Source organism: Haemaphysalis longicornis, unplaced genomic scaffold (assembly GCF_048455015.1).
Source record: "Haemaphysalis longicornis isolate Haplotype H1 unplaced genomic scaffold, Haemaphysalis longicornis Haplotype H1 scaffold_1, whole genome shotgun sequence".
NCBI classification, from domain to species: Eukaryota; Metazoa; Arthropoda; class Arachnida; order Ixodida; family Ixodidae; genus Haemaphysalis; species Haemaphysalis longicornis.
The window spans coordinates 321378901-321401473 of NW_027526203.1; the positions used below are offsets into that span (position 1 = coordinate 321378901).

The window sequence follows — 22573 nt, forward strand, 5'->3', positions numbered from 1 at the left end:
TTACAAAATCGTATTATTTCAAATCTCGTTTTACCCGGAGTGCTTCGTGGTCACCATTGCAGTGCACCGAGAGAAAATAATTATCGCTTTTAATGAAGTATTGCTTAGAATGAAGCTGTTTTTTTGTTGCGAGGACTTCGTTATAACGACTGTTTACTGTATTTGGATATATATGGTGGAGCGTCTATGTGCAAATAAGGAACTGGGAAAGGTTGCAGGCGGTAAAAAACGCACTCTAGCTTAGCGAATCGTACCAAGGCAAGTAAATGTTTGGATGCGGTTAGCAGAACTAATCACTCCGTCCTTGTCAAGCCTCAGTCTTAAACATCACGGAGCCAACGGCAGTGACCTGCTCTGTGACGCGCCCTTCGGGGGCAGGGAGCGTGGTGGAAACCTTTGACGACACCCTTGATTTATTGTAGGGTTTAACGAGCCGAGGCAACGCAGGCGATGAGGCGCGCCGTAGTGGAGGGCTACGGATCAATTTTGGCCACCTGGGGATCCTTAACGTGCGCCGAAATCTCGCACACACGGGAGTTTTTGCTTTTCGCCTCCATCAGAGAAGCGGCCACCACGGCCGGGAATCGAACCTGCTACCTCGTGCTCAGCAGCGCAGCGCCTTAGCCACTGAGCCACCACGGCGGGTTTGACGACACCCTTGATGTCATCCCCGAAAGGATCACCGGGGGTGGCGTCATCAAGTACTGTTTTACAGGGGGCAAAACCTGGAGAATCCAATCGGTTACTTTTAATCAATAATTTTGACTAATTGTGAATGAATTTAAACAAACCAATAATTTTCAAATTATTATTTTATTTTTGGTGGCGTGAAGGGGGGTTACGAGCCGAAGCAACACCTGAGGTATGTGGCGCGCCGTAGTGGAGCAGTACAGAATAGTTTAAACCGCCTAAGGATTTTCAGCGCGACAAAATCATGGTACACGGTAAACCAATAATTATAATCAGATATAACTTCACCGAACACTGAAATTTGCAGAATACATGTGTGACCGTCCCTCGAATTTATTGTTTCCAACGCTACGCTGCACCGCAGTACCTGCCTAGCGGTAGTGCTAATACATAAATCAGAAAATGTTTAGTGTCGCAAGCGGCTCGCTTTGAAAGTAGGTATCCATTTCAGTCAAATTGCAAACACTTTGAACGCATGCCCAAAGAGGCTTTATGTTTTTTTTTGTTCATATCGTCTGCGAGGGCAAAGTCGTTAGCACCGTTAAAAACAATGTAACCCGACGTCGTAGTTATAGCTATTTCTTTTTTTAGCCTAGCTGGTTTCTTTTTATTGGGCTCTGACATGGACATTTACTGCAGCTAAACGTTCTCCTGTGGCCGTTCCGGATATGCAGTTGGCTTTCATCGGCGTAGTCATGCGCAGGTTTGATGAGTTTGCTGGGAGTAAAATTTGCAGCGGCAGAGATAGCTTTTCTTTTTGCCACTGCAAATTCCGCGAATCGGGACGCTCCTTGCCTTATTTAGTGCGTGGCGCTCTATAGAGGGGCGAGGATGAAGACACTGGGAAGGCGACTTATCTAGTGGTGTAGAATAAAGAATGAAATTTTTCGTCGGGGAAGAGCGAAAAGGGTTGTCTCTGGACCAGCGATTACGTGTACACGGGCACCGAATCGTGTCGAACTGAGAATTCACACTTCCTTTGAAAAAAAGTTAAAGAACAGGGATCGTCTTTATAGGAGAAGGAACATGGTGAAAACCAATGCAGGAACTTGTGTAAATTCGTTAGACGTCATTGCGACTACAATAGGGCAACAAAAATGGGTGGAAGGAAGCGCACATAAAACGTTTCTCTCCCTCTCTGTCTCCCGTCCCTCTTCGTCAGGCTGTTTTATTTAGGCTGTTGGAGGTCTTATGACGAGAAATTGCAGCCAACTGAAAAGGGAAAACTGAGAAGAGAAAAGAAATGGGCGCGAGCTCTCTCAATTGTTTTGCAAACAGGAAAATTAGTTTCCTTCCGAATTATCCTGAAGCGCGAACCGAGGTTTCTTTTTCCCTTAAATTTCTATAGCTAATGGGAGACCAGGAACATTCTCTTTGTTTCACTTCGTTAAGGACAATCGCGTGTATGTTGGTGTCGCAACGTAAGAAACGGTAATTTAGTAAGAAAGTGTTTTTTTTTTCTTCCAAAAATGAATGGAAAGGTGCATTGTTAGTGTATTACGTTAGCTAAAAAGGGAGTTCACGTTGTTAAGAGTTTGGTATTAATATCGCTGATTTCCGTTTATCGTAGCGTGACCATACATATAGAGTTTCTCGTGGCAGCGTCTTTACTAGTCGTCGTCCAATAGCGACATTGAGGCCCGTGCCAGCGGCGTACATTGCTAGTTGCAAACTGCTCTCTACGATGTACGACTTGTCGCATGACTGCACCAAGATGATGGGCGCCACAGTCTTACCCCTTGCACTCAATGGCCGGGGTTTGCTTCATCCAGTTCCCCCCTTATTCCCACCTTTACCTGAGCAGCCCGGACCATGATATTGTGACGGGCAATCCCTGTTAGAGACAAACATACGACCGGTGCTATGCAGCTGGTTGAAGAGGACGAGAACGACGACGCTGGGCCACGAACTCACGCTGCTGGTTTCCCCAACGCTTCACAGCTTATTCTGCCTTGTTAATAGTTGTAAATATACGAATGCTCGCCACGTAACATTCTCTGTGGAGGTGCTGGGTAGCGCGGAGGGGGATGTTCATCGTGGTGACCGGGCGACCTGAACGCTTGTCGGAACGGAGAGCTAATCGCGCGCACAAGGTGAAGGCCCATGTTGGCTATTTCGTCGCGGACAACGGCTTGGATGACGGATACGGCGTGTAAGCTCGTTCCGATCGGGCGCATATGGTACCGCAGTAGTAGGGGTCATATAGCTTCCAGTTCCCAGTTCTCGGCGCTGGCTTTTGGTTGTATCCCCTGAAGACGAAACGGGATCTTGTAGGCGTGAAAAACGTGCTGGTAGGCTTGTATCTCCACACGAATATGCCGCTGCTGTGTGAGGATGTCTTGCGAAGGTGTGGGTCACACGGCGCCCTTTGGCATCCTCGAATCACCGACATCCCTTAAAGGGTCCATGAAGAGAAAATACAACTTTGTTTAACTTTAAAGAGTTAGACTTTAGTACCTCACTCAGCTTCATCCCGTTCACGAAAGACGTTTTTTAACCGATAAAAACGTAAGAAATACATAAGGACTTCCAAATTTCGCGCCACAGTGACGTGTTATCGACGCGAGTGAAGTCATATGGGTCAGCACTAAAAGCATAATTTTCAGTGGGTTAGGTGCACGTTAGCATTCAAGTGCTTCGATCAAACGGAACTAGCGGCCCCACTACAATCGTCCAGTCACGTGTCATGACGATTGATTAGTTCGACCGCCGTCAATCGCCGAAACAAGATTCTGTGACGTCATAGAAAAGTTGACGAAAACTGGCTAGTGAGTCGCCACAGCTCCACACGTTTTTTTTTTTTAATATCTCCGTTATTTTTTTGAAGTTTGCGATGAAATCGGCATCATTTTTATCAGGACAAAGCAGCCTTTCTAATCAACTAAACGTGTATTTTGTCTTCATGTCTCCTTTAATGATCGAATCCACAGTGGCACAGTCTTCGCAAATAACAAGGTGGAGGGCGTCATCCGCAATGCCTTTCAGTATGTGGCCCACTTTATCGGACTCTGCCATGGTGCTGTCAGCCCCCCTGTTTCTGTTTCAAAAATTCCTGTTGGTAATTTTCCTGTTTGCAAAACTATTGAAAGTGCTCGCACCCTTTTCTTTCCTCTTCTCAGTTTTCCCGTTTCAGTTGGCTGCAATTTCTCGCCTCAAGACCTCCAACAGCCTAAAGGAAACAGCGTTACGAAGAGGTACGAGAGAGAGAGAGAGAGAGAGAGAGAGAGAGAGAGAGAGAGAGAGAGAGAGAGAGAGAGAGAGAGAGAGAGAGAGAGAGAGACGTTTTATGTGCGCTTCCTTCCACCCATTTTTGTTGCGCTGTTGTAGTCGCAATGTAGTCTAACGACTTTACACAAGTTCGTGCATTGGTTTTCACCAAGTTCCTCCTTCTTTAAAGACGCTCCGCTCCCTGTTCATTAACTTCTTTTTTTAAGACGTGTGAATTCTCAGTTCGACTCGATTCGGTGCCCGTGTACACGTAATCGCTGGTCCAGAGACAACCCATTTCGCTCTTCACGACGAAAAATTTCATTCTTTATTCTACACCACCAGATAAGTCACATTCACAGTTTCTTTATCCTCGCCCCTCTATAGAGCGCCATGCACTAAATAAGGCAAGGACCGTCCCGATTCGCGGAATTTACAGTGGCAAAAAGAAAAGCTATCTCTGCCGCTGCAAATTTTACTGCCAGCGAACTCATCAAACCTGCGCATGACTACGCCCATGAAAGCCAACTGCATATCCCGAATGGCCAATGGAGCGCGTTTAGCTGCAGTAAATGTCCATGTCAGAGCCCAATAAAAAGAAACCAGCTAGGCTAAAAAAAGAAATAGCTATAACTACGACGTCAGATTACATTATTTTTAGCGGTGCTGACGATTTTGCCCTCACAGACGATATGAACAACAAAAAAACATAAAGGCTATTTTGGCATGCGTTCAAAGTATTTGCAATTCGACTGAAATAGATACCTACTTTAAAAGCGAGCCGCTTGCGACGCCAAACATTTTCTGATTTATGTATTAGCACTACCGCTAGGTAGGTACTGCGGTGCAGCGTAGCGTTGGAAACAATAAATTCGAGGAACGGTCACTCATGGATTCTGCAAATTTGTGTGTTCGGTGAAGTTATATCTGATTATAATTATTGGTTGGCCGTGCACCATGATTTTGGCCCGCTGAAAATTCTGATGCGGTGTAAGTTATTCTGTTCTCCTCCACTACGGCGTGCTTCATACCTCAGGTGTTGCTTCGGCTCGTAACCCCCCTTCACGCCACCAAAAATAAAATAATAATTTGAAAATTATTGGTTTGTTTAAATTGTTTGTTTTAAAAGCCAAGAGGTCCTGGATATATGCGACTAGGGGCGCGATGCGGGCTCCTTGCGGGCAGAGAGCTGGCGACCAAGTGGCTTTCGAACAAGTCTTGAAGCTTCGTTTTGAACACTTCCTAGCTGGTTAGCTCGGTGTCGGCGTCTCGATCTTCTTGCGTTCAGGACGGTCGTCTTTCACGTAAAACATCATATTCGCCAGCATTGCGGTAGGGGCCCACCTGTTGTGAGCGCTGACACGCTCAAACAGACTGAGCCAGTCGTCCAGATGAACGCCATCTGGCCCGGTGAACATGCCAGGCTCCCGGGGGTGGAGACACGATGACGAGAGGTGTCGTCGACGCCGTCGCTCCAGCAGTAGGCATTGTTGCACAAGGAACGGAGCGTCCACTGCAAAGCTCCGTGGTGGGTGGAGCATGCCCGGGCGAGCGCTACGAAATAAGGTGTTGATACGAAGTCTGTAGCCTTCACCAAGAATGTTATGTGGCCCAACGCCGTAAGCTTCATCTCCTTATCACCGAGCTCCCCTGTTGCCAACGGCGACTACGTCGTCTCAGCTTTTACGGATGCACTTTTGACGCGCAATGCCACTCTGCCTTATACTGTAGTAACTATTATTGACAAAGAGACCTGTCTCCCTTTCCGGAACTTCGGTTCCTCTTCTCAAGTCCTTCCAAAAGGAATGGTGCTTGCAACACTGTGCGCTTCGGAAGTCCATCAGGCTACTGCTCCGGTAGAGGCCATGCCTCCTTGTTTATGTGTGACCATGCAGTCGTTACTCCCAGCGAATGAAATCACAGGGATGATAGCACAAGTGGACGCTTTCGCAAGTGGACGCCGACGCTCTTCGCTATCTATTGGCGTCTTATAAAGTCTTCTTTGATTTAGGAAGCCGTCCACTGAGTACAACACACGCTGTGACGCACCGGATAAATAGTGGTGATGCAGCAACTGTGCGCACACGGCCGTATCGCGTATCCCATGCTGAACGCCTCGTGATGCAACAAGAGGTTGACAAAATGCCCAGCAAGGAAATGCGTGAATTATAGGAATTTAAACAAGACCACGAAAAAAATGCCTACTCGCTTCCGCGCATTGACGACGCTCTTGACTGCCTGCATGACCACGAAAAAAATGCCTACCCGCTTCCGCGCATTGACGACGCTCTTGACTGCCTGCATGGGGCCAGATATTTTTTGTCCATGGATCTGACGTATGGATAATGGCAGATAGCCGTCGATGAGAAAGACCGCGAAAAGACTTCATTCGTGGCCCTGGTGGCCTTTATTAATTCCGTGTTGTGGCGTTTGGTCACTTCAATGTTACGGCCGCATTCGAGGGAATGATGGACTCGCTTTCGCATGGCTTTAAGTGGACCATATGCTCATGCTACCTAGACTACGTCATCGTCTTCTCACCAACATTTTAGACGCATCTGGAGCTCCTGTAGGATATACAGTCGAGTCCACTTAAAACAATATTGAGGTGCCATGAAAATATCATTGTTATAACCGATTATTGTTGTAAGCGGGTTATGCCGAAAATAACAAAGAAAACGTGACAAACAAGAGCATTTAATGAGGGGAACATGATAAACAAGAGCACTTAATGAGGGGGAAGTTGCTTAAAATTTTCACTTTTTAGCAGGTAGAAAACCGTAAGCAGTCAGCTTCGACTGCTTACTGGCCATCTTATTGACATCTTTTTGCAAAGCGTCCAATTAACTGCTGCGCATGGCCGAGCGGAAGGTTTTTAGCAAACACAAAATCGCGCAGGGAGTCGATCACAGTGCACACAGCGCTGCTGCTGCGGCGGCTTTGACGCCCCGGTGCTTTTTCTACAGGCGGCGCACCCTCAGAATGGACTGCCCCACTGCCCGTAGAGGCGCCCATCCGGTCCTCCTCCCCCTCCTCCGCGTCGCCGCGGTAGGCGCAAGCAGCGGTGGCATGCGAGCCTCTTCGGCGCGCACTCGCCGCGTGCGAGGCCAAGTGCGCTATCGCCTGGCCGCCGCGCGTATGCTCTCATGCCCTTTTGCGTAATAGGCGGGGTTGGTGTGGCATTGTCGCAGCGTTTTTGCATTTTTGTTTCGTTCAGGGTTGGTTCCAGTGCCCACATTTAATTGTTATAACCGATATTGCATCATGACAGCATTGTTATAAGCGGTTTATTTTGCCATAGAATACAATGAAAAGCTGACGGTGCCGCGGCTGTCCATTGTTATATCCGATATATTGTTAAAACCGGTATTGTTATAAGTGGACTCGACTGTACTTGAAATATGTCGACGCATGGGCTCTAGCTAAATTCGAAGTGTCGCTTTGGCCACCGCTGGATAACAATTCTTCTGAACCTTGCCGATGCCTCTGGTCTTCAGCCTGACCCCGAACAAGTTAGAGCCGTCACCATTCCCCCCCCCCCCTCCCCACGCTCGACTCACGATGTCCGCCGCTTTATAAGACATTCCACCGGTTTTTGCCGCTTTATACAAAATTTTGTCAACGTAGCGCGTCCTCACACAAGCCTTTTGAAGAACGGTGCCACCTTTAAGTGGGGTCCCGATCAAGCCCAAGCATTCAGTACTCTGACTTTCCTCGTACCCTGATCGCCGATGTTAGGTCGCTTCGACGCTTCCGCTCCCACTCCGCTCCGAAGTGCGTAACGACGCACGTGGCCACGGGATCGGCGACGTATTGGCCTCATCGCAAGCGGCTCAAAACTGTGTGAATGCGCGCGCCAGCCGTTTGCTGTCCAAGTCGGAGCACATTATTCAATTAAAGAGCCAGGGTCATTTCGACCCTACTTGTACGGGAGACCTTTTACAGTCATCATCGATCACCACGCGCTGTGCTGGCTTACCATCTTGAAAGACCAACCGGATGGTTTGGTCGCTTGGCATTACTTCTACATGGATATATGTTTTCCTTCGCATATAAGTCGGGTCACTTGCACAAAGACGCCGATGGTCTCTCACGTCACCCTCTTGACCCCCCTGAGACAACCCCACTTGCCGATGTCGCTTGCGTCTTTGCAATATCTGGCTTTCTCAACATCGGTGACGGGCAGTGCCGAGACCCGTCGCTCCGTTCACTCATTTAACGTATGAGCTCTGCGGCACCATACCCTTCTGTGCGCAACTTCACCCTCGGAAATGGCGTTTTATAGATCCATAACTTCTGTTGTGATAGTCATGACCTCCTCCTTGTTGTTCCCAGCCACCTGCGTTTCAGCATCCTGTACCAACTACACGACGTACCCACCGCAGGCCACCTCGGGATAACCATAACTTATGATCGAGGGTGGCTTCGGTTCTGGCCTGGCCTTTGCCGGTCAGTACGCCGCTACGTGGGCTCGTGTGACAGCTGCCACCATCGGAAAAAGCCCTCCGCACTTCATCCTGGAGAACTTCAACCCATCTACATTCCCCATGAGCCGTTCTTTCGGGTGGGTCTCGATTTACTTGGTCCTTTCCCACTATCGCCCTCGGGAAAAAAGTGGGTCGCTGTCGCGACGGATTACACGCGGTACGTTGTCACATGCGCCCTTTCAACCAGCTGCGCAACTGACGTCGCTGAATTTCTTCTCTACGACGTCCTTCACCGCGGCGCTCCCCGCCATCTTTTAACTGACCGCGGCGAAAACGTTGTGTCCAAAGTTATCGAAAATATCCTCCGCCTTGGCTCAACGAAACACAAGCTTGCCACGGCCTATCCCCAACAAACTAACGGCTTCACCGAGCGCTTGAACGGGACGCTGACCGGCATGCTGTCCATCTACGTGTCTTCTGATTGGGACCTCGCATTACCATTAATGCGAGGTCCCAATGCGCGGTCACTTTCGCTTACAACACCTCCCACCAGGACACGTCAAGATTTCCCCCTTTTATCTACTGTTTGGCCGTGAACCGGCTTTGCCTTTTACTCACTACTTCCTGCCCTCTCGTCTGACTACGCTCGTGATGCTTTCGCTCGAGCCCATCAAGCTCGTCACCTGGCTCGCGACCACCTTGTCGCTTCGCAGGTATCACAGAAGACATGGTACGACGAACGTCACCGCATGGTCCACTTTCCTCCGGGCTCCCTCGTCCTGCTCTGGTACCCTGTACGTCGTGTTGGCCCCTCCTAAAAACTGCTTCAGCCCCATTCTGGACCCCACAAAGCGTTGCGTGGCGTCGCATATGTGAAGTATGAGATGACGAGAACGACGATGCCCCACCCCCAACTCACGCTGCTGGTTACCCCATGCTTCTCAACTTATTCTGTCTTGTAAATAGTTGTATATGTACGCACCCTTGCCACGTAACAATATTTAACTAGACAGTTCTTGGGACCAGACAGAGCTGACGGGGGCATGCGTGCGGGCTTGGGCGTGGGCGTGTGTATATGTATCAGTGTGTGTGCGTGTGTGTGTGTTTTCCATGTGCGCGTGTATGCGCGTGCGTGGTGTGTGTATGTAGGAGCGCGCGAGCGTGCACGTGTGTGAGTGTCTGCGTTTCGAGTCCATCACGTTTCCATGACGGGAGTCGTGTTGCACTCGTGTTCCTGCGCTGTGTTTCTGGCTTGCCATATTTTTTTCCGCTTGCTGTTTAACTTAATTTTGCTGCCGTCACTAATAAAACCAGTAACAAACGTCGTAAGCTACAGTACAAAAAACAAAAAATAGGTGCACCAATTTCTGCCCAGTCTTGCAGCCGTTAGTCCCAGCGCACGTGTATGCTCTGAGAGCGCAGTATACGCAACATTTGGTTCTGAAGCCCAAGAGGGGTCATAATGTTTTTTTATTAACTCCGTCGTATCTGTCGCCACCTCGTCGTCGTGTTCTGACATTTGGCTTTCTACTGGGAAATGCGCCCCGGCGGTTCATTCGCCTGCAGGTCCAAAGTCGGGGGCCAATCAGGCAAGTCGCACGCTAGACGCCGTTAGTTCCGGTAATGCTGTTATGACGGCGTTGGCGCGATAAAATCGCAGTTTCCCGGGACGTGCCCGACTGGGTGCGATGAAAAGGGGTGAGCGCAAGGGGGAGCGGAGTGCCTAGCTTATGTTCTACTCGCGGAGCCCGGCGCTTGGCTGCAGACACGCCGGCTGACGTCTAGCGCGGTGAGTGCGCACGACCGCATGGTTTTCGAGCACCTGTTGGCCTCTCCCCGGCGGCGCTGCCTTTAATTGGCGCCAGGGAAAGCTGCTCAATCGAGCGTTGGGCTGCACAGGGAAGGGGGAGATTGGGGCGGCGGAAAGAAAGCGCTACCTAACTGCCTCGCATTTTCGAAAGGCTGGGGGAAGCTCGCCTCGCGCTGTTTGACGCGCACGATACGTGACCTTAGCCGCCAGGGCAACCGAAGGAATTTTATCCAAGAAAAACGGCAACTTCCAGGCGCTGCAGCTTTCTCCTGTCACGGCTAATTTAATAATACAAAGGAAGCCACATTTTCTTTCCCGTTTGCGCGCCCGACCAGAAGCGTTGTCTCCGCAGCACGTGCGACTAACGGGCGCGCTGACGCCACGGGGTGCGCGAGCGACAGCGCGTAGCGCGGCCGTAACCAGAAAAGGTGCGAGCGCACTCGCGGCAGATGCTTGGTGGCGAGAAAAGCGGCGTCCCTGTACGGGCTTTAGCGAGCTTTAGTTAGGCAGCGGAGAATTCATTCAGGAGAGCGCACGCCCGCGTGCGTGCCACCGCCTATATATGCTGCCTAGTTCGGCAGCCCGCCCGCGCTCTCCCGGCACCAGCCCGCTCCGGCCAACATTACGCGACTAGCTTTGGCGAAAACGGCAGCCGGCATTTCCCGCTGTTTAAGAGCGTGGTACCGAAGAAGGGCCGTGCGGTAGGGTGACTCTTGGGCTATGAAAAATTTTGCCGGCAAGAAGTGCGCGGGGAAAACTCGGCCTCGTCGTGTTTCCTCGGTCGTACTCAAGCTCTCGCGTTCCCTAATTATTCCGGGCTTCGTGTCTTTTTCTATATTTAACAAACGTCGCACTCGACAGCGCAGGTCCCGAATATTTATGTCCGGCTACTATTGCGCCCACCGTTCGGGACTTCTGGGCCGCAAACGCGAAATGCATTTTAGAACGCCAGGAGTGTTTTGATAACAATGACTGATGACGAGATTTCCCTCCGTCGTACAGGCCACTTATTCCTTTCTTAGTGACGATGCTTAAAGAACTGTAGCTCGCTATGACGTACAACCCTTGCGTTTAAGCCAGGTTCCGCCGGGTGTGAGCCTCTAATAATTGCTTTAGAAATGGCTGCAGGTTAAGAAATCGGCCCCACGTGTCATTCTTTTAGAGTACGCACGTGACTTGCGCTTAAACACAAACTTTCTGTTTCCTTCGGAAGGAGTCTTTCACTTGGCGCTTGTGTGCTTGATATAGAAGAGCTTTATATAGAAGAAGCAAGAGGGAGTGTAATCGCTTTCTTTTTGCTTGATTACGATGATCATATTTAGGATATTTTAATTAGGTTCAGGAATTGAAAAGCTTTAATAACAAGTTACACGAGCGAGAAATTAGAACATTTTAATAATTAGTACTATTTGTGGTCTCAGAAACAAACATAAGCAGCAGAGTAGCCTCGCTGATGTGCTGGGTCCTCAGGAAAAATAACTATTCGTGCGGAATATTCGAATAAATAAATAAATAAATAAATAAATAAATAAATAAATAAATAAATAAATAAATAAATAAATAAATAAATAAATAAATAAATAAATAAAACGCCCAACTGCATGTCCAAGTAAGCAGACCACAACACGGCTTTGTTTTCTGATTGCAACACGGCTTTTGTTTTCTGGTTGTTTTCTGGCTGCGAACTTAATATGGCGGCCCTGAGGCAAACAAAAAATGAGGGTGTAACGGGTACAGTCGGCATGGTACACGTTTCCTGCGGTCGTTATGCGAGTTTATGGCCATTAACACGTGAGATGCGTGACTCCCGCAGTAGGGAATTCTGCAGGTTGCTCTCTTTGTTGTTGCGAAACTGTGTCGGTATGGTAGCACAATCAGTCGTGACTTGTGTAGCTCGGCGTTCCGTTGTCTGCGATTTTTTCCGGGTTTTTTTTTTTTTTTATGCTCCGACAAGACCTAATGCCCGCATTCTTTTTTTCTTTTCTTTTGCTGACTTGCGAAAGTGTTTTGGGTGCGGAACAAGCCTTTTAACGCCGGATGACATTAATGTGAATATTGTGCTAGCTACAGGGCCAGTTCTATTGCGCTTGCAGGCCGCACGTAGCGCCCAGTTCTTAACTTATACATCCAGCAGTACAACCTACAGGACAGACCTGTTCCTTGAGGGGTCAAAGTGCCACTGTTGTCAGGCCCTTTCAGGGGTCCAGCTATGTGAGTTTGGATGGAATACAGTCTAGTTCCCTTATAACAATATCCAAGTGCCAAGGAAATCCCATCGTTATAACCGATAATTGTTATAAGTGGGTTGCGATATAAAAAGACGGAACAGAGCTCACAACATTTTATTCGCATGCCAGGAAGGTCGTACTACTAATTTGCGGAAAAGAAGCCACAGTCGGTTCCCTTTCTTTGCTGCGTGTGAAGATAGCGCAAATCTTTTACAAGAGCATCTATAGGTGCTTCACCTAGCTGAGGTAAATGTCCTTGGCGGAAACACAGTCCCCGAGGGACTGTGTCACGCAGTGGGCCTCTTACGAAGACACTACCTGAGTAGGCTGCGGAACCGCGTCATTTAAGTCGTCACTGTTGCACTTTTGGGGCACAATATAACCAGATTCAATCGTTATATCCGATCTCGTGGCACTGGAGCATTGTAATAAGCGGTTTATTTTGCCATAGAAAGAATACAAAAGTTGACGGTGCCATAGCTGTTCATCGTTATATCCGCTATATTGTTATAAACGGTATCGTTATAAGTGGACTCGACTGTACAAGTATCGTGATAGCTATTGTTTTGCGGAGGTGAGCCACAATCTTTCAGCCATCATTGCCGTATTCAGGAAGAAAGCATGAACCGAATTTTAGGGGGTCGCTCTGAATATTTCATTGTTAACAGCCCGAGAAAAGTTTGCTCGTTTGGGTAGTTCATTATGCATTGTCCCTGTCTGTTCATTATGACAGGGATAGTGCGAATGGTTTTGAGGGGTGGGAATGCTTTCGGCAAAGTGTTTGGGTGAAAGCAATTAATTGTGCCAATCTGATTTGCCACGACAAAGAAAAAATAAGGAGCAGGACTCCCAAACTTGTCGTCTCAACTTGGAACAAAAGAAATAAAGATGCGTGGATATTTTGATTGATTGATTGTAGGGTTTAACGCGCCGACGCAACGCAGGCGATGAGGCGCGCCGTAGTGGAGGGCTCCGGATTAATTTTGACCACCTGGGGATCTTTATCGTGCGCCGAAATCTCGTACACACGAGCGTTTTTGCTTTTCGCCTCCATCAGAAAAGCGGCCGCCGCGGCCGGGAATCGAACCCGCGACCTCGTGCTCAGCTGCGTGGATATTTCAGAGCAGACATCACAACTATAGGAAAACCAAGAACGAAGCCAAGGAAGCTGAGAAATTCAAACGAGCCGTAATGAGGATGAGAGGGAAAAAGTTACTAGTGGGCGAGCAGCCCACTTAACGCGTTCCAGCTGATGAAAAGAGATGTGCACGCAAAGAATTTATCAGCCAAACACTGCATTAGCGGTTCGGGCAAGAGCAAAAATGCTTCACCATCATAAATGCTTCATCATAAATGCTTCACCAACCACTACACTAAACGTTTTCGCAAAGACAGCCAACGCATAGCGGATTCCAAACAGTTTCCATGCCCCTTACATTAACTTAACAAGGACACTGCTGAAATACTGGAGAAATCAATCAATGTGAGTGAGATTTAGTTTTTTTTATTTACAAATACTGCCGTCTCAACGAGAGGCATAGCAGGAGAGGAAAGAGTTGCGTGAAATACAAATACATGACAGGTACAAGTTATAAAGAGTGTAAAATGCACACGTCTAACAAAAATGTTACATCACACATTTACACATAAAAACCGACATCATATTCATAATATCATGGAACATCTTCAGGCATGTCTTTCAGAAACAGTTCAGCGGGAAAACGTCGGAGGGCTGGCTCTAGATTGTTCCATCGTTCAATTGTTTGAGGAAAAAAGAATACTTAAAAGAATCCAAGTGCGCTCTAAAGGGGACAATATTCAAGGGATCTGTGCGTCTTGTTGCGCGCCCCGAGCAATCTACGAAAAAAATTGGTGCGGCTAAACAAGTGTAACCATGTACCATCTTGTGCATCAAAGCAATCCTGTCACACTCACGCCGGTGAGATAAGGGCCGAAGTGACAGTTTCTCAGCATGAAATGTAGGGGAAAAGTTTCGGTCGTAGCGGCGGAATATAAACCCAATTGCCTTCTTTTGAACAGATTTAATCTTAGCAATTGAACATACGGTAGAGGATTAAAACGCTGGGAAATAAAATATGCAAATCTTTTGGGGTTAACGTGCCTAAGCCACACCTGGGTTATGAAGCGCGCCGTAGTGGAGGGCTTTGGAGGAGTTTTGACCACCTGGTGATCTTTAACGTGCGCCTTAACATTCACACACGGGTATTTCGATTTTCGCCTTCATCTGAAGAGCAGCCACCGTGGACGGGATCGAACCGGTGTCCTTGGGCTCAGGAGCAAAAAGTCTTAGTAACCACCGCTGGAAAATCATCCGGACCGGCTGGACTGAACACAGCATTTTATAGAATGTTTAAGAATGAACGGTGATTCTTTTACATTGTAAGTAGTTCTTGAGTGTAGTTTTGAGTGCGGTATTGTACAACCGTCTATTTACCACGCGCACACGATTTTAGGCCAAAAATGGATTCAGTTCCAGTCAACGTGAAAGCTATCGGAAGTTCGGAGCAGTGATTCACCAATGTTTCTCTTGTGTTATTGTTGTGAGCACCTTGTGTTTTAGATGCAAGGCATCTCTTACACTCGGCCTGCCCCGCGTTGACCGGCGTAGTCCGCACTCCTCATTACGCATGCGCAAACTCTCCTCCGGTCTTCTCTCCGACAGCTGCGCGTTATGCGCTCTCTCCGGCTCATTATCATAACAACAGCTGGCGCGCTTCGCCTACGTTCGCATGTGCTCCGGCGCGCTTGTGCGCGCATGTGTGCGCATGCGCAACTTTCCTCCGCTGTCTCCTCTCCTTTAAGCGCGCATATAAAGCGGTGAGCGCTCGGCGCCCGTTCAGTTAAGCGCGCTCTTTCGCTTGACACAGTTGCTCGACTCCGCTTGACTTTGCTCGTGCTTCGCTTGACGACGACGACTCCGTTGAATCTTCCGATGAAGACGGTCTTTACGTACTTGGAACTCTACGTGTGATTGAGCATCATTTAAGGTTCACTACACTTCAACCACATTTGGGTAACCAACATAACGGAAACGCGAATTGAACCCCGTGAGATGCCTTGCATCACCCCAGGGTTCCCCTCGTGGGAAGGTGGCGGAATTTTTTCTTCTGTTTATTGGTGTTTTGCTTTCGTTTTTCTGTGATTTTCTTTTATTTTTATGTGTTTTACTTTTCTGTTTGTGGGAATTGCTTTTCTTTTTCTGTGGTTAGGTTTCATTTCTCTGTGTTTTGTGTTTGTTTATCTGTTTTAATCAACTCGGGCGCAATAACCCATCAAATTGCCCGATATCTGTGCAGTCTTCCACATGGTTATGCGTCGCCAAACGAGGAACAGCAAAAATGATTGCAGAAGGCTGCCGGAGACTCACCTGCGACGCCTAGGACTGCCAGTGTCTCTTCCAGTGCGTTTTCCTTTCGGGGACACAAAGAAGCTGGGCCACTGCCACAGACAGGGATGTGTGTCGCGCCGTCGACTCAGTCGTTGCAGAGACGGCTCGTCTGCTGTGCTAGATAAATTCGGATCAGGTCGAGTTTTATTTTGTTTTCCCAATCCTCTTTCTTTTGCTCTCTCTCTCTCTCTCTCTCTCTCTCTCTCTGGAACTTACTGACTGAATCATTTCTTCTGCTCCCCTATTCTGTCTTGCCTAATTGTTTTTCCCGACTAAAACCAATTCTTCTTGGCCGATCCGCCTAAGTGGGTATGCGTAATTTCACTTGCGTGACGCGAAACGACGTTGGACGGGGGACATCCAGGGCCCCTAAAGTGCACTGAACTTAAAAGCAGAAAGGTGATACAATTAGTAAAGGTGACAGGGCACCGGCCTATTCATCAACAAATATCCACTACAGCGTGCTAATGAAAGCCTTGGCCAAACGATTGCCGTCGGTCATTCAAGATATCGGTCAACAGCAAACGTGCGTCATGAAGGGAAGAAGCATTTACTCCAAGATTCACGCAGAAAGGAGCGTACTTGAACGTCACAGTGCTGATTGCTGCAATGTAGCCATGTTACAACTAGATTTCGAGCATGTCTTCATCTTAAACCGGAGAATTGAGGAGGGATGACAAATGCATCTGGCCATCCTTCACCCGCTTTTTCTGCAGATGTCATGGCGTATTGGTGGCAACCATTCTATACCGCGCGGTGTAAGGGTATCCCGAGTTTCTGGAGCATCTAAGACGTCCGGATTGAATTGATCATACGGGGCGTGGCTGTTTTGAGAACATTAGTGCTTTGGAAGTCGCCCCTCTCAGCGTTGCGTCATGAACTCGGCACTGGTGTAGAGCTGAGGCTGTTCTTGAAGCAGTGAAATCTGTGTGATGCAGAAACACGGGGGATTGCTCGCATGGCTTTCAAATTTATGGTTTCCAGTTTGGCATGTTGCGAAATGGAGAGGGGCTGAAACTAGGCTTCGTAAACCATCCTAGGTTGGAGAAGAGCTCACCCCAGCCACCGAGCGACTTTATTTATTACACCGCGCACTTTTGGTGCACAGAGGCGGATTTGACGAATGGTATTGGCCGTAGATTGCGTGGCTTGCATCACTTCTGTAGTCGTCAGAGTTATTCGAGGGGGCCCTTTTGATAATGCAATCATTCGAGGGCAACGAGGTCTTCTGCTGCACATTTCTCCTAAGGACAGTAATGTTAAAACGCAGGTCTTCGGCAGATAAAGCTGGATGCTCGTCTTGCGTCAAAACAATGGCCCCTGCCGCATATCTGCTTTTATGGCACCTCATGTGAAAGAGCTCGGCCGCAGTTGATGCCATTAACATCGGGAGGTCCACCTGGTGAGGAAGAAAAAAAAAACTGGTCTGCAACAGCACGTGGCACATAATCACGTGGCAGCATTGTTTTTTAACTCTCCATGGCATCGATACAATCTTGCTCAATGTGGGTATGCCCAAAGCTTGCTTTCACCGCTCAACATCAGTCTGCCGGAAATTATTCCGATGTTACCTGAAGTCGTACCTGCTCCTATGTCCCTCGATAACGCATTCCCTCGTAACGCCAAACTGCTATCCACACGGATACTGAGGGAACTTGCGCTATCCATACGGATCTGGGGAACTTGCGCACACATGTGGTAGTGGCAACGGATGCATTGCAACGTGCGGAGACGGCGGGCGTGGGAATTTTCAGCCCACAACTTAATTGGTCATTCTCTTATCGTTTACCTGATTTTACTCCTGTATTCGAAGCTGAGTTCTTTGCAATAGTTATGGCGTTAAAAAATTTACCTCCACAATATTTAAATGTTGCTATTATTTCTGATTCCCGGTCGGTTTGTACCGCGCTAACATCTCCAAAAAATTCATTACTTATTCGTACCTCCTACTGCCTTGTGCCTCCCCATTTACACGACATCCGGCTCATTTGGATCCCAGGTCACAGGGGCCTATGGCTCAATGAAACGGCTGACTCTTTGGCGGGTTCATCTTTAGACGGCCCTACGGTGGACCTCAGCCCTACCCCATTTATCCTGGCGCGAGCAAGGTTCCGCAGATATCAACGGCTAGGGATGACACAGGAAGGTACTATCACAGGCGTGGATGACTATGCCCATCTTGCTCACACTTGGAATGCAAGATTTTGCGAGTCCCGCCAGTGTGAGGTTACTTTAACCAGCATCAGATGCAGAACACAGCAGCTTAATTTTTATTTGCATCGCGCTGGTCTCACCCCCTCCGGTCTTTGTGCTGCTTGCGGTGAAATTGAAACAATTAAACTTTTTCCTGTACTGCCGCGGTTTTTCTTTCATTTGGAAACGATATCTAGCCGCACCAATTCAACGCATTGGCCTTCCTCTGTCGATGCCTGTGCTCCTTTCTTTCGGGGCCACATCCCTGGGGTTTTGTCATAGAGGGATTATTGCGGCCGTTCACGCGTACATATCAGAGACCAAACGCATGTCCTGGTAACCCGGTCAAAATTTTATAGCCTTTTCTTCCAAAAATGGCATCAATCACTGGTTCTTCTCCAGATCTATTATATAATTCAGTAACCGTTTCCCCAATTCCTACAGGCTGATTGTATAGGGCTATGAGGTGAGCGTTTCAGCCCCGAAAGCCACCCTGTTTCTTGGCCAATCCCCCACATGGGTATGTACCACTAGAAGAGGAACAACAACAACAACAACCACACTTTCCCGGCTGCACACGAAAAGATAACGGCTCCGCCGGCCATTCTGTCAAATGGCTTTTTTTCTTGCTTGCTTATTCGATCTCTTGCTCAATGAGATGGTTCGTGAGCGTATTTTGTCAAGAGAAGATCAACTGTCGCTTTTTGAAGGGCTGTAAAAGAATTGGCGCAGCTTGCACTACTGGTGCAAGGCTGGAGAAACAGCGGTAATGGGGGTCGACCTTGCTTCTTCCGGTTTGGTTAACTTTCGCTGGGTTTTGCTAAGTTGTGTTGGATTTGGATTGTTCTTGCTAGGCTATAAGGTAAGTGCTGGGGGGTGAGGCTAAGTTTAGCCGGATTTTAAAAGGCTGTTCCGGTCGGTCCCCCACACTGACAACGGATCCCAGAGGGAAGAAGGTAGGTCGAATCCCAGTTCCGCTGTTTCTCCAGCCTTGCACCACTAGTGCAAGCTCCGGCAATTTTTATTATGTTTTAGTAGCCCAAGAAATAATATCAATTACTAATGGTATCGTCAGGGGTGCGCATACGCATAGTCCCGTTCTGCTCCCCCTCGAGCAGGCGCGAAAGCCGGCTTCACTGTTATAATACCCCATCTACGTGGTGAGCGAGAGAGAAACATCTTTAATGGGCAAGTGAGGTCAGCAAGGCTGGGCGCCCGATTTGCTACACCAAATGGGGGTGAAGGTGTGATGAAAATATATGAAAACTCTCACTTACACATGAATACTCAAACACATAGACGCACACAAAAAGCACACACACAATCATGTGATATAGTCATTTGGCTGAGAGTCCATAGCTCACTCACAAGTCCAGGTGCACCCTTTAGAGGCGGCGCTGTTTTTTCTAGGTATTTTTTTTCTAACGCCACTGGACCAAGCTCAAGCATAAACAGCTCCGCTGTTAAAATAAATTTACATTTTCATCGATTGTAGGGTTTAACGCGACGAAGCTGCACCTGGGCTAGGAAGCGCCGAAGTGGAGGGCTCATAATTAATATTTCGACCATCTGGGGATCTTTAACGTGTCCCGAAATCTCGACACACGGGCGTTTTCGCTTTTCGTCTCCATCAGACAAGCAGCCACCACGGCCGGGATCGATCTCGCAGCACTGAGGTCAGCAGCACAACGCCTTAGCTACTCAGACACCGCGGCGGGTCATATTGAGCTCTAAAGCTTTATGCATTCCACTTTGGCCGTTGCCCATGTATAAGAAAGAAGCCCGATAAAATCTGCCGGAAGATTTGAGGAATTTTTTGCAAATGAGACGACGTTGTAGAGTCGCTCGGCCGGCTGGAAAGGGCCAACGACCGCCATTTTAGCAATCATGTCATGCACGTGCCTGCACTTCCAGGCAACCCGAAGATAAAAGAAGCGCTAAATTTGTCCCACTTGCTGGTGTTGTTGTCGGCTAGTGAAGATCTCGTCAGGGATTGAGCACGCATCTTTTGTGAGCCTGAGGGGCCGCGGAAGAGTCGCGCAGACACCTCCGTCCTGACAGGCGGTAGGCCCAGTCAAAACTAGTTTGACCTGTCTCGGCCGCAATACGTTCATCATTGTCGCCAAGGTCTGAGAACTTTCGGATTCTTTCTTGTCTTACGTTAGGTGAATTGTTGCAGCAGTCACCAAACCGACGAATAAACGGAGCTCGGGACCTTCAGCTACAAGAGCTTCTTCTTCGCACTCTTCTTTTGTTCTCTTTTCCCTTTAGCATTCCATTCATTCGTCCCCTTATTTATTCTGTCTCTACCTATGCCACCTTTTCCTCAAGGCCGGCCGAACATTTTGTATACAATTTTTAATTTCTGTCCCCGAGTTTTGCAGGTCATCATCGATCGATGACGTTCTTGGCAAGTTGTTCGCCTAGCACCGCTCCCCCTCCGACACACACACACACACTCTTGCAAATTTTGTTCACCGGCTTTCGGTAACTCTGGCCCAAACTTTATCAATAGCGTGGTCGCCTACTAGATCGGTGATGATCGTATTTTTCAAGGGCGTAAAACTGGCGTCGGGAAAACAGGGTTGATTGATGTTCTAGGGGGAAACTAGAATCTCTCCTCCTTGTTTACTAGCTCGACTGAAGCAAGTTAAGAGGTGTGAAGCGTGTTCTATGCTCATCACGTCCGAGAGGTGCCAAGGGTAATAACGGCCAATTTTTAAATTTAAAAATTCGTATTTTAGGTTTATCTTGCCGGGAAACGTCTGGCCCATGAACGCGCTATAATGAATGCACTTTCTGTATATATGCTGCAATTAGCAGATACGCAGAAATTCCAAAAAGCACATTACTGTGAAGCCGGCAATACAAATTATGCCTTCTTCGCGTATCTTGCCGTCCTAACGTCATCGCCAGTGGCGTCAACGTTGCGCAGTGTAGTGACGCTGCAGCTGGCGAATAGCTACAGGATTATGAGTATAGTGGAAGGTGCGATAGTAATTTATCTGAGATTATTTACCATATTCTGAAATTTCGTACAAACAGGTGCCATGCTGCACTTTGTCTCTGTCGGAATGCAACCGCCGCGGCCTGGAACTCGACAGTGATATAGGGTTACGAATACCACTCCCTCATGGCCGTAAATATTAGTGCTCAAAAGTGTCATCTAAAAGCGGCGTAGGAGAAGACGTTTTGGTCGTTTTACTGGGGAATATTTGGTCCCAGTTGTGGAAACGTCTTTCACCTCAAGGGCACTAAATAAAAACAAAACGCTAATATTTCAAGCACTGCACCTCACAACAACGCGCAACGTGAGGTGGTACCGTGGCTAGGTGTCGCAAGGCCCTCTGGGCGAAGAATAATTGAAAAGACGAGCACAAGGGGTTAGAAGTGGGGGAGGACAAGTAACGAGCTGATTGTCCGTTTTGCCCCGCTGGCAGTAAAGAAAGGAAAAGATGCAGAATGACCGGAGTGTGTCGCGGTAGCCTAGTGACAGTTGTAGCCGTCCACCTTTGGCTGTCCACCCAGCACAGAGTTTGTACAGCTGCGTTTCTACCTCTTCCTAGCGTCGGTGCAACGTTCATGCCGCATTACCGCCCGTGGGTGGACGGGCCTCTCGGGCGGTGTAATTGCAGGAGTTTGTACAGCTGCGTTTGTTCCTTTTCCTGGCGTCGGTTCAGCGTTGATGCCGCATTACCGACCATGGGAGGACGGGCCTCTCGGGCGGTGTCATTGCAGACAACTCCACACGCATGTGGTTGAAGGCTGGATGGCAGCACTCACCCCCCTTATACCAGTTCCACTAAGTCCACCAATTCTTCAGCTTTTCTTCTCAAGGCTGCGCTGCTACATTCTGTTATGGGGGCGCTATGCACAGAAATGGGAAGTAGCGGGCCTTGCTCAACCCCCCTCGTGTTTCCTCCGGAACTGCAGCGCATCAACCTTCGTCTCACCTGCCTTCGGTGGCTCCCTCACCGTGATACCCGCGGCGACACACTAAGCAAGCTCCCCCGCAACTTCTCCCTGCTACAGTACCACAGATCCCGCTACGTGCGCTGCCAGGAAAACTACATCGTGCGAACTACTGACGGCCGTCACCATGATGTATACCACGAAGCAAAACCGGAATAAGAGCTTCGGCCGGGGGGCTCCGAAGACGCAGAATTCTCGGAGACTCTAAGGACGCTGAAGCTACGGATCGTCGGCTGTCACATCCCTATAAGCCAGGGGCTTTCTCTTGACACTGACCTCCTCGTCGGGGTCGAATCTCTTGCAGTTGAGCCTGACATATACGCCCCGCGGCATCCAGTTGGCCGAAAAGGCTGTGCGACGTCTGCTGATATTGAGACTAATCCAAAAGCGCCTAATTGACGACTGCAGCAGTCAAGACGCGACGACACTCGTCAGCGTCCAGCACCATTTATGTGCTTCGGCTGTTGTCGTTGCAAGCCGTTCTCTTCAGCAGTGCATTTGTAGTTTGAACTACCGCCGGCAAAGCGCACGCAACTCCTGTTAGTCGTTTTGAACTTCTATCGTCATGATCTATTGATAAATGAAGCGGTTGATAAAATTGTCGGTCCGCTGATTGATTGAAATACGCACTGGTAAT

The 22573-nt window shown here is 48.6% G+C and overlaps 1 protein-coding gene and 1 long non-coding RNA gene across 3 annotated transcripts in view; one reads left to right on the top strand and one right to left on the bottom strand.

Annotated features, from left to right (window-relative positions):
* Positions 1-22573, bottom strand: part of LOC144151461 (RYamide receptor-like) — a 920756-nt gene that overhangs the window by 547670 nt on the left and 350513 nt on the right. The gene's annotated exons all lie outside the window — the stretch shown is intronic.
* Positions 1-22573, top strand: part of LOC144151468 (uncharacterized) — a 459596-nt gene that overhangs the window by 163658 nt on the left and 273365 nt on the right. Inside the window, exon 2 of one of the 2 annotated variants that reach the window (XR_013318882.1) lies at positions 15680-16609. The exons of the other annotated variant lie outside the window; for it this stretch is intronic. This is a non-coding gene — a long non-coding RNA (uncharacterized LOC144151468). Of the gene's footprint in view, positions 1-15679; positions 16610-22573 lie in introns of those variants that run through there. 2 annotated transcript variants of the gene reach the window in all.